Below are 12,594 nucleotides of genomic sequence, written 5' to 3' on the forward strand. Positions count from 1 at the left end.
CGCCTGTTTTCAACGTGTCAGATACATATTGAATTAACATTTCATATCTTGTGCTGTTCGTCTCATTGCCAGGTTGCTGCTGCAGGTTGTGAACAGTAGTTAGGTCACTACTTACTAAAGCTGCTTTCAGACATGCACGTTACTCGGGATATTCTCTGCACTCTCTCCGGATGAGGTGTATGTATGAATGCAAATGTCCGTATAAAGTCCACAGAGAGTCTGGAGGAGATCCTTTGCAATACTCACCAAGAGCAAGTGGGGGGGCTGATGACCTTTCTAACATGCAACAGATGAAACGTTGAAAAAACTGAAAGAAAACAAATATCTGAGGATGAAAGAGAAGCTCCATAAGCTTAGAAGACACAGACGAAGATGTCAAAAGACTTTGTGGTTATAAGAGCCGATGCCGGTGTCTGTGTGATGTAAACAAAAACACACAATTTCTGCAGCAGAATGAATATGTTACATCTTTCCTCCGCCTGCTGAACCACTCCTCGCCGGAATCCTCCTAAGGATTTCTGTTGTTGTGAACGCTTCTAGGCAGAGAATCTCCTGCCGCTTTGTTAATGTGTGAAAGACAAACTTCAGTTCATGTCTAAGAACGGTTTAAGTAAGATGGTCTTATGTAATATGATAGTGTTTAAATCAGTTACTGGATTTGAAAGGATGTGAATTTGATGAATGGATCCAAACCGGATTTGAATTGGATAAAAACAGTTGTATCATGTCTTCTGTGGCTCTAAAGGCTGCTTTCTAAAGTATGAATGTGTAGATGCTGCAATGTCCATGTTCCTGTATCAGTCAAGGACCGTGTCATAAATCTCTCTCTCACCCTTTATTGTTTGTCAAATTATGATAAATAACGGTGTTATTAAATGTAAATTGGCCTGGGCGGTGTAGGATGTGGCCTTGCGGCTTCAGTTGATCCAACTTGAGCGAGACATATGTCCTCATTCATACAGGGATGAAAGAAGGAGACGATAAAAACACTGAGTTACGACTCCACTCAGAGTTGGAGCTGAACAGAAAAGACATGCACAGGGAAACTTGTTGCGTCCACTCTGCTAAACAACTCTGCATTGTGTATAATGGGGCAAAGAGCATGGAGAGCAAAAACAATCCCACAGATTTGAACACAAAGTTTTGACAGTAATAGTGATGATCGTCAAATATATTGTCAGACCCAATTTTGGGGTAATTTTCCAGAGACTTTCACAGATGAGGAACATAACAGAAAATAGTCTGGGTCAGAAGCATTCACAACAACAGGACAATATCTGGAACATTCAGATGAAGGATGGCGTCTGGGTAGAGCATGCAGGAGGCAGGATTTAATGGATATTTCCAGTCACATGTTTTTGTCTCGCTGTCTTTCCCAGATTAAATCTTCGTCTGTGTCTTCTACATGAGGGTCATCTCTTTTACATCCTGTGGAAAAGAGGATCCATACGCCCTTGCTGTAGAAACGTCATTATCACGCCCACTCGCTTGCTATGGATTTTCAAGTCTGGACATTCTACTGGCGAGCTGGCAGCAAAAGTTCTGGAAAATGGGGAGTGTATAGCTCACCTGGGAGAGCTGGCCCCCCCGGGTTCGATTCTGATTTGAGGCCCTTGGTCTGAAAGCAGCTAAAGTGAAGCTAAATTAAGAATGGGGCATCTAGCATGGAGGGTAATAAAGACTCCTGCTGGAGCTTAGGATCAATATCAATGATGCTTCAAGAAAAGTGGGATGTTAAATGCCCCAATAAAATACAATTCTTTGATTCTTAATTACTCAATTGCCCTGCAGTGCCCCAACATCAGCACCAGGACATCTGAGTTCGATTTAAATACACATAGAATTAGGTTTTGTAGAAAGCCCCTTATGGACTTTTGTCAACATATTTTCATTTGATAAATGGGGACATTTACTTTTTGTGTGCCGAGTTGGTATGCCAGACAAAAACAAAAGAAATATTCCAAGTTAAAATGAAAAATAAATAAATAAAAAACACTCTGTAACAATATGGTTTCTTTCGTAACACAACCCAGCCTGGAGATTCTCCCACTGATTGACAATAAAAGATTGGAGGGGGGACGTGAAGAAGAATGGGAGGGTGTGGGGGTGTGTGATGTGTTGCCAAGGGGATTGGGTGTCAGTCACTTGTGAGGAGGGATCGTTCGTTCCATCTGGATGCACCCATCATGCCCTGGGGTGGTGGATTGGGTTGACGGGGGGAGCATATTTTCCCTGATGTCAAGCGGTGGAGATTTGGTGCCTGCTGACCTGCTGCTGGGGACACAGTTGCAGCGCACACACACACATACACACACACACACACACTCCTCGCAGTGCTGCGTCTTACAAGTCCTACATCACGGAGGGGAAAGATTGTGAGACACGCTTACAATCAGGAGAATGGGGGACACCCTGCAGAGCAAATGAGACAGTGTGGGTTTGTGTCAAGGTCAAATGCTTTGTATGGTCACAGGGAACTGCGAAAAAAAGAGATGAAGCGGCGCAAAGAGGAGAGTGAGCAACACATGAGAGAGAGACAGATTAGGAGAGAGAGAGAGAGAAAGAGAAAGAGAAAGAGAGAGAGAGAGAGAGAGAGAGCGAGAGAGCACTGCAGCAAAAGCACAGCCACTCTGGAGAACAAGCTGCGTTTGCTCCAACACAACTTGACGACACTCACCGTGTGAAGGTGGAGAGAGGAAGGGAGGCAGCCTCACACCTCAGAGGGGGAGAATAATAGGTGAGGGGGGGAGGGCTTCCCAGCCGAGCCGCAGCAGACGTCAAAACAGCCAGAAGACTCTTCCCCATTCACACACACACAGCGGTCACCCCTCTCCCCCCCCCCCAGCCCCAACGCGCAAATGACCTCTCTGAGGGAAACAAGCGAGCGCAACGTCCCACGAGGGAAACCAGCATCCCCACTTTTTACTCCTCACTCCTCATCAGTGCTTCGGCCGATCCATCATCCCTGCACCTCACACAGACACACACACACTCACACAAACGGACGTGACATAGTGAGGATGCTGACACCAGGCAGCAGAAAAGCTCCCAAAAAAAAAACACAAGCTGTCAAATCTTCTCTGAGGGGAAAAAACACACAAGCATGAGCGTGATGTTTACAGTGACAGAGAGAGAGAGAGGGGGAGAGAGAAACAGGGGAGAGAAACAGGAGAGAGAGAGAGAGAGAGAGAGAGAGAGAGAGAGAGAGAGAGAGAGAGAGAGAGAGAGAGAGAGAGAGAGAGAGAGAGAGGGAGGCGCATGCTGCTCTGTGGCATTCCTAATCAGCTTTTCACTGGCAGCCAATCGGAGGTCAAGCTGCTCTCTGACAGCGGCCAATGAGAAAAAGGGCTGGCTGTGTCAGTGTTGTCGTCGCCCAAAACAATGACAGTTGGCACTGATCACAGTATCAGTGTGTACCTCTGATGGAGGCTCAAGGGCAACACACACGTGCACACACACACACACACACACACCATAACGCACACAGATGTACTTAGAAGTACATTTTATAGCAACAAAAATGTACTGCACATTTATTGATATGAAATATTGTTATCTGGTTAATGTGCTCTATTTCACATGACATCTATTGAACTTGTGTCTGTCCTGGGAGAGAGATCGCTCACACGTGGCTCTCTCTCTCTCTCTCTCTGAGGATTTGATGTTTTTCATGCTTTAGTCGAGGAGGGACAGAGAATGTTGCATCTGGTGAAGCCCTACAAGGCAAATTGTCATTGATGATAATGGGCTATGCAAATAAAATTTGATTTGATTTAAATTGCATTAGAATTTATTATAATTTAATACTGACATGCCTATATGTAAGTTAAAATGTGTAAAGGTCAGTGAAGTCATTCTTCATGTCGCTGCTGGGTCTGAGGGGAAGCCTTTAGAACTCAGATTCAATGGAAGTGATGGGACACAAAAGCCATAGGTGTAAAAAAAAGCATTTCTTAGTTATGTCTGATATGAAACTTCAGCAGCTTGCGTGAAACTAATTCATCTCCCAGTGTTCAAGTCATTAATTTAACTCTACTGCAGCTCAGTAAAGATACACAATCTACAACAAGTGGTCCCCACTTAAAGGGATAGCTCACCGAAGAAAATTGAAATTCATTCATTATCTACTCACCACTATGCAGATGGAGGGGGGGGGGGGGTGATTGAGTCCACAACACACTTTTTACAGGAGTAAACTTTGTTTGGTGGGTTCACTGATTTCATTGCGTGACTGTAAATGTTTCATCTGGACCAGTGTGGACATGAGAATGACTCATTAGTATTGTTTTTATGTAAAATACTGTTTTTTGGAGAATACTAACTCTGCCTAAGGCTTATTGGAAAATATAGAGCATTTCAGTCACTCTGATCAGGGTTTTACAAATGGAAAAATGTGTCTGCTGCTCCTGTTGCCTCCCGTTTATTAAAAATGTATTTCACTTATTTTCACGTACTTGTGCTGCTGTCACAGAGCGTCTCCTGGCTCGCAGTGAAGGTGGGCAGCGGGGTGGTGGGCAGCGACGCCGGGCAGGACACTGGCTCGGGATGCTCGCTGATGGGCGGGATGGCGCTGGCCTCGGAGTGAACGCAGTCCGGACTGGGAAGATTGGGACCGCTCGCTGGGAAAGGACTCTTCCAGTGGGAGAACCCGATAGCCACTTGACCGCCGAGCTCAAACCCTGCAAACACAACGCAATCAGAGCAAAGAAATGTGTGAGGTTTGTTAGAAAACCAACAACATTTTTCAAGTGTCAAAAAGTAATAACATAAATTAACATGTATGACACAACAACAGCATCAAATTTTCATTTGTAAAACTGAGCAATCATTTTTTGGGTATTTTTTGCAAAAAAAAGAACAAATACCATTAATCAATTGTCAAAATTGTTAAAAAATAATCAATTAGATTAATTATTTTCGCTCTAAAAGGGAAACATAACACCAACCACTATAGTCCTCTCTATTGTACTTGATAAATATGATTTTTTTTTTGTTTGTATTAACAAACATAACTCGGTCTCTTTATGATGCTGGGAGACAAGAAACAGTCAAAAGGATGACTGTAAAGTATTTACCAATGTTGCCCTCTAGTGGTAAAAGCTGTCAACAGCATAAAGAAATCCAACTGAAGGTAAGGTGAGGTCATTGCCCAATATTTTATCGATCGTACACACAGAACAGGATTTGCTTAACAACACAACAAATGTAATGTAACCCTTGAAACACCAACAAACTCCAATAATCTTATATTTAGCAAAACAAAATATACAAGCTGTAGAGAGAAAAGCACGTATTTGTAATTTAAATACAGCTTCTACTCCCATGTTTTTGTTTCAGCATGAAGGTATGAAAACCATAAATCTGAAATGTTTATAAAGTTAATGAAAGAGAATTTCGACAGAGATAATTAATATACTCCTTTATTCAAACCGTCATTGATACGGAGAGACAAGACATGTTCTCATTTTATTTTTTTAATAGTATGCAGTCTTCAGGAGGGGTTTTGTGTTGAGACCGCTCAGATACATTAAACAGGAGTTCCTGTTTTACCCGATGGCTGACTTAAGAAGCCTTGTGTTTCCCCATTTCAGCTGCCAGAATATTATGTTTAAATATGTTTTGTGACTGCAAGTTTCTTGTCTTCCTTCCAGTGTTCTGCCTGGTTTACCTGTGTCTACATTATGAGAGTATGAGAGGGTTGGATTTCTGCCTGTTTTCTTCTGGATTAGTTTGCTTCCCTTGTTTTATTTGCCTGAACACTCCATAAGACTGTGTTCATATTTTTGTTGGTTCTTTTTAAAGGCAGTTGACTTTGTTGATTGCAGATTTTCTCATGGTTCTCTGTAGGTTTCTGTCACGTCATAAGCATTTAACTTTCTAAAAATGCTGTGCGAGTGAAATAGTTTGAGTTTTAAATCGTAGGTGACGTCAATCATCATTTTAAATTGTACTGTATTAATTAACATTTGTCTTTTTAATAACGTTATATATTACTGTACTGAATTAAAACAATATTTTCGTTCTGGGATTCAGTGACTGCCTTGTCTATGCGAGTGCCTACGTAGACATAATGTCTCGGGATTAAATTTGCTTTGTCACGTCAGCTTCCTCTATTTCTATGATTTGTGTGACTGTTTAGACTTTGATCGGGTATGAGTCAGACTGCAGAACTCATGGACTTTGACTCTGTGGGACTATGACTATGCAGTAATGTGTACATTTTCCTTTATCCTTCACCAGCAGGTCATCACAAGCAAAGTATAGATCAGACCATACTTTGAATTAAGTATGTGTGGAAGTTAAAAATGAAAGTTCTGTGAATTAGGACAATGCTGAGTTGCATAATATACAGTACATATAAATTATGAGATTGATTTCCTGCACACTGCTGTTATGTAATACACCAGGCGGCAGGTGGGACTAAGGAAAAGTCCCGTCTCCCCCCCCCCCCCGCCCACCCCCACACACACACACAACTCCTGGTTTCCAGTGAAACACAAAGCCCAGCAGATTTTGGAGGCACATCAGCAAAGAACAAACCCGGCCCAATCAATAGCAGAGTAGAGGAACGCCTGGCTGTCTCTGAGCCTCACACCACCCATTCAGCTGAGGAAGACGAGGGATGAGCTTCATCTGAGCTTTGCATCTCATCTCTGCTGTTTAACTTCCTTCAATTCCCTAAAAAGAATAAAGGGGCTTTCACGCAGCGGGGGTGCAGGCACGTGAGGCTGGGCGTACCCTGGAATAATGTGAGTGCTCAAGTCAGCACTTGCAAAAACTGGAGCAGTGAGATCTTTATTGTCCCGGAGGGAAATTTGTCTAGTACAACACTTTTTAACAAGATAAATCTAACCTCTCTCGCTCTCTCTCTCTCTCTCTGTCTCTGTCTCTCTCTCTCTCTCTCTCTTTCTCGTTCAAGTGAGTAAAAGTTTGCAGGCAAAAACATTAATTCAAGGAGTATATTCCATAATTCTCCCTTTTTACTCCTTTACAAAATAGAGACCTCTCCAATCTTCCAATTTCACCAAAAAATATCTGTCTATAAAGATTTATTAAGATTTTACATATTTGAAGTGTCTTTTAGGCGTGCTCCGTCTCCAGAGGTATAGCGAAGGAAATTTAATTCAAATGTTACTAAACGATGACTGATGCTCAGAAACGTGTCGCATTGCAATTTCCCAAATGACTCACTTCAACAAACTGTTTCACCTTTGGCAAGAAACGTTGTGTTAATGTGGGACTCTATCAAGCTGATTGGGGAAAAAAGGTTCTCATTAAACTGATTGGCCGTCAGCCCATGAAATAAAATTGTACCAAACATTCATTCTTGATGGACTCTTACAAGGCTGGAGGATTTTAGACCTTCAGCAAAGATCAAATCAAACAATGCACAGTTTGTAAAAGTGGTTAGTACTGAAACTCTGTCCAGGTAGGTAGTAGAGTATGACACAATTCAAAAAAGCCATTAAATAACTGTTAGCTGTATTCAATCGATTTCAATTCAATTCCATTTTATTTGCATAGCCCAAATCATAATATACATTATCTTAAGGCTGTTAACATAAAGTTCAAGACCTTTCATTGAGCTAACAATCCCCAACCTCTAATGAAATTGACCTGAAATAGCGGATGGGGGGGTGGTTGGTGGTAGGTGGAGGTGGTAATCAACACCTGGCATCCATCCGGACGACCTCCAAAACTCACGGTGCGCAGCCGTTCAGGACGTAGTGTGTTCTAAGCGATATCTCTGTCGCAGTCATCAGAAAAATGTGTCCACGTGGCTCTCTGAGGAGAGCGAGGCCCAGATAGGTAGCACCTTCACTTCCTCGCGCCTTCAGAGGTAAGAAAACAAACGCAGGTGCAGGTATCTGGGCCAGTCGGTGCTCTGAGCCGTGACAAGTCTGAGCGTAGTTTCATGAGTAATCACACAGGGAGACCGGTGGAAGACCTTCATGTGGAGGGAAGGATGGCATTATGGGAAAATAAACGGAGAGTGTTAAATGTTTCCTCTGGGTTCATATGTCTGAGTGTGTTTGAAACAATGAATGTGATCCAGGCAGTCTGTGCCTGCAGTGAAATACTACACTGAGCGATTAGATGTGCTTCAAAAGATGGTGTTACTCTTCAAGGTCAAGAGAGAATAAATACCTCAAACTAATACAGTTATTGTCACGTTTTATGAGCCTGAGCTGACATTGTCATGCCTGGAGTCGCACTATGGCCCAAAACAGAATGTGGGTGCTGATCTCCTAGGCTTAAAGCTGGAATTGGTGATCCTGGAAAAGTTAGTGCAAGCGGGGGCTACATTTTGAAAATATGCAAGGGATACATCCCACCCTCTTCCATCGTCCTCTCGTCAAGGCCACGCCCCCCAAAGCACATGAACATGCCAGAGGCCGATGCGCTCGCTAACTTCGTCTTTGCTGCAGCGGTGTATTTCTCTCTGGCTTGTAAAGACTCCTTCATGCGCAGGCAGGCAGATCGATTGGTGACAGACAGGCATTCGTTTCATTCATTCAGAACGGTCGTGTTAATTACAGTCCTTCAAGGGACCGGCTTTTTTTCTAAATGTCTATCAGGACGAGAAGATGATTTCAACAAATAAGATGTTTCAGAGACAAATTACCAATCAGAGCTTCATGTAATCATAGTGTCTGGTTTCTGTAATTGGTCTATGAAGTGAAAGCTTTATAGAAAAACAATCATGCATCATGTTCGCCAGCATTCGAAATGGGGGCTTGATTTGTATGAGCACTATCAGGACAGAAAGCATTTAAAAAACACGTGATATTAATAACTGCTGACAAATCAGTCCTCTGCAATGATGAACTGGTCCATATCAGCAGATATGAAGAAAAACCGAAGGTTGTTGGCTGAGAAAAATGAGGTCGTCACATAAAAACTCTTGGTCAGAACCCCTTGGTGTAATTTTTTTTAATAAAGTGGATAAGCATCTGTATGAGATGTGTTGGGAGTGAGATATTGCTTCTGCTGGCAGCGTCAGGTCTCTTTGGTTCCTGGGTCTCATTTAGTCGTCTCGATTATTTATTCCCTCTTGCAAAAAGACATTCTTCACAGGACTGTATTTACTGTATCATCAAAGTTACCATCATTTACAAGAGCGATGTGCAGGAGTGATTTCAGAGGTGTAGGCGCTGCAGTGCAGTGTGACACATTAAGACAGATAGAGCTAGAAGGTGGGTTTTTTTCTTTGAGGGAAACTAAGACGTCTATAAAAGTTGACGATAAATGTCCCTTTTATACAAAGTCCAAAGCTCCCTTGATATTCTTTTGTAATTCAGACAATAAATCTGATAAATCAAAATGCACAATATCAGCACAACCCTAATATGTTTTCCTGAAACATGAATTTATTCATTTCCAAAAATACAGAAACAGAACAATTAAGCATATGTCTCCTGACAATTTATCTTTACTTATGCTAAAATATAAAACTAATTTAGGGTAAAACATGCCTATAGAATGAGCTCAGCTGTATGAATGTACACCAGTGATCTGTCAGTGCTGCACACAATTGGGTGCATCTGATCGCTTTTCACGTCATCCTTCACATTAATCCCTGCCACAGCTGCGTCCATCAGCTGCACAGCTGCAGTAAATTCCGACTACATTGAAAGACGGTGGAATTAATGGACGATTATAATCGATTAAGACTTTTAAGAACCTACAGTGATGCTGACTAGTATTTTCCTCTAAAACAAAGGCCGGGGCTTTTAAATCACACGAGGCCCACTAAGTCCGATCTCCAGGTGCAGGGCAACACTATCGATTTTTTCTTTTTGTAAAACCAAGAGGGGGAATCTCAATGGTCCCAAACTCTCCCTCAGCACCTCATTAGTTTTATTTATTTATTTATTAAGCACAGCGAGAGGAGAGGAACACCTGCATGCAGCAGCAGCAGCAGCACGGTGGCCTGAGCTGAACCCAAACTCTTCACTGTCACAGGCTCCAGCCTCCCTCACTAACCAGGCTCCGCTGGGATATTCATCGAAAACATTTCACAGGGCGACGTCTGAATGCTGCAAATGGCAGGAGGCTGCAGTTTTGTGACAGACAGGAAAGTTCTTTCAGACAGCTTCGTCAACAATGCTTTATTTGCTGTCTGAAAGCCCTGATATTCAAATAAAGTTTGATGTCAGGGGAAATCTATAATTTCCTTACTGCTTAGCAAATCTTAGTTTGTAGTCCCCCTCCTGTCCTGCTGTTGGAATGCTTATCATTTATACAGCAGCAAACTACTATGCAGGAAGATCTCAATGTTACACACACACACACACATACACACACACAACATTTTGTGAAAGGACAACATTGCAAGATAGGGCGTTATTTAACATTTCTCCCCGTTTTCTGAGGGAATTATCCATGCATCTCAATAAATCGAGCACTTTTAGGGAACTGGTTTTTAAGTGCCATCCTTATCGAACCCTGGCAGCCACATTACCACAACCTGACTGCCGACAGTTTGGTCAGCAATTCAGGTGTGCTACATTAGCTGCTCCATTAGGAGCCTCAAGCAGAAATCAGGACAGACCAAAGACATCTGGTAATAAGCTCAGTTTTTTTCAGACCTGCAAATCTAGATATCTTTTTATTTTATAACCTGAAGTCTTCTGTCCCAAACGAAACTGACTACAGAGAACTGCTCGAGACGATTTGTCAGACTTTGAGCAGTTTCTCTCGCTCAGGCAGAGAACACAGACTGTGGAGTGTAAAATTGGAGGAGGTCATCTTAAGAGCTGCCCTGTGGATATTGTTGTTGTCATGCAGGGGTTTTGTTAATATCCTGTAATTCTTGATGCCTTGTTTGCATCCTCGAGGTTTAACAAAGCGGTCAAAGGATTTTCCACATATAAAACATTTGATTGGAATAAATATAAAGTACTACAAATTGTTAGTTTACTGTCTTGCTCTTCCCTGCACTGGCATCCTCTGTTTCTTGGCACTTTACTGAAATCCTATTTCGGTGGTTGCTTTGATTCAAATTGACTCACAAGTGATTGTAAACACTCTTCAGTGCAGTGAGAGACCACTAGTTATGATCAATAAAACAAAGTGCAGAAGATCATGTAAGTGGTGGCTAGACATTAGAGGTGTTGGAGGTGTTGGCTGCTCTCAGGAGAAATTGGTCTTCAAGAGGTTCTTACATTGAGAGAGAGATGCTCCTGCTCTGATTGGATTTGATAGCACATTCCCTCATCGGGAAAAAATAAACTGAGATTGTCTTGTGTGTAGGGATGGCAACGCCAAGTCATGCTGGGCGGGCTTTTCAAAGTGTTAGGTACAAAATGATATTGTCCACATTTTAGAAAATATTAAAACATGCAAAGCATTTTTCTTCTTTTACAGGGAAGCTTAAAAGTTATGCAACAAAGTACACTTACCAATGGTGATCTGACTGACACAGCTGTAGAAGGTTCCAGAAGAGACATTGTAGCTGCTGCTGCTGGGCTCACGGTCTGTGAGAGGAACAGAGATCACACATAGTTTAGTCTTCTATCCAAAGCATTTTTTTTTTTTTAACATGGGTGACCAGTAAAACATTACACAACCATTGCTTTTAAAATAGATGATTATGGAAAAATTGTTAACCCACAGTGGCATGTATTCTATAGTTCTGAGTGTGTTCACTGAACCACTGAGCCTTGTTCTGTTCCTGAGAGCTTGGGTAAAAGTACGACCCTGCAGCATTACAGGAGTGAAACTCCTAATCCTGCAATGTCAGTGGCCTGCTCCACACATTGAACTACACAGGGAGAAAACCCTTGACCTTGGCAGAGCTGGGGGAGTAAAATCCATGACTCTTGCAGCTTTAGTGCCTTAGTCTACCAATTTATATAGAGAGGGAACAGAGTCATCCACTGTGGTAGGACACTATGAATGAAATTCATGACACTTGAAGTGGGATTGGAATTAGCCTATAAACCTGGAAGATTTGCAGGGAGAAAACCATCATTAACCCTGATAAAGATGAGGAGATTATGCACTAATGCACTTCGATTGCAGGTCTGATGACTGTCTACCTACCTTTGACTGTTTACTTTACCGCTGCAGACACTATAAAATAGCGATGGTATACCTGTAAGCCTGCATTTTCATACTTACAAAGCAGACACAAAGCAAGTTAGCTTTGTGTTGGCCTCCACCTGCCCTATTCCTCAGGGGATGAATCTGACTTTGTAGCTGTTACATAGACAACTACATTTAGCTAGTTGCTAACTTTGTCATTTGGTGTTTGGCAGGTACCAGCTTTATCAGCGCAGATTTTTGACTGAAAAATGTGCAGCTTTAAGATAGCTACCTAAGGTACGGTCTCATATTTTAGCATTTGCAATTCAAATGAAAGGGTTGGTGTGTAGGATTTAGTGCCATCTATTGGTGAGGTTGCAGATTGCAGCCACCTGGGTACCCCTTCCCCTCAACAAATTGTAAGAGAACCTGCAGTGCCCCCCTTAATATGTGAAAGGCCTTCTCTAAAGGGTCTCACTCAAATAAAAACACAACAATTCTTAGTATCAGGTGATTATGCACTAATGACAACATCATTCTTAATATTATATTCCATTTAATTTC

The sequence above is a fragment of the Limanda limanda genome, chromosome 1 (genome assembly GCF_963576545.1).
Source record: "Limanda limanda chromosome 1, fLimLim1.1, whole genome shotgun sequence".
Lineage (NCBI taxonomy): Eukaryota > Metazoa > Chordata > Actinopteri > Pleuronectiformes > Pleuronectidae > Limanda > Limanda limanda.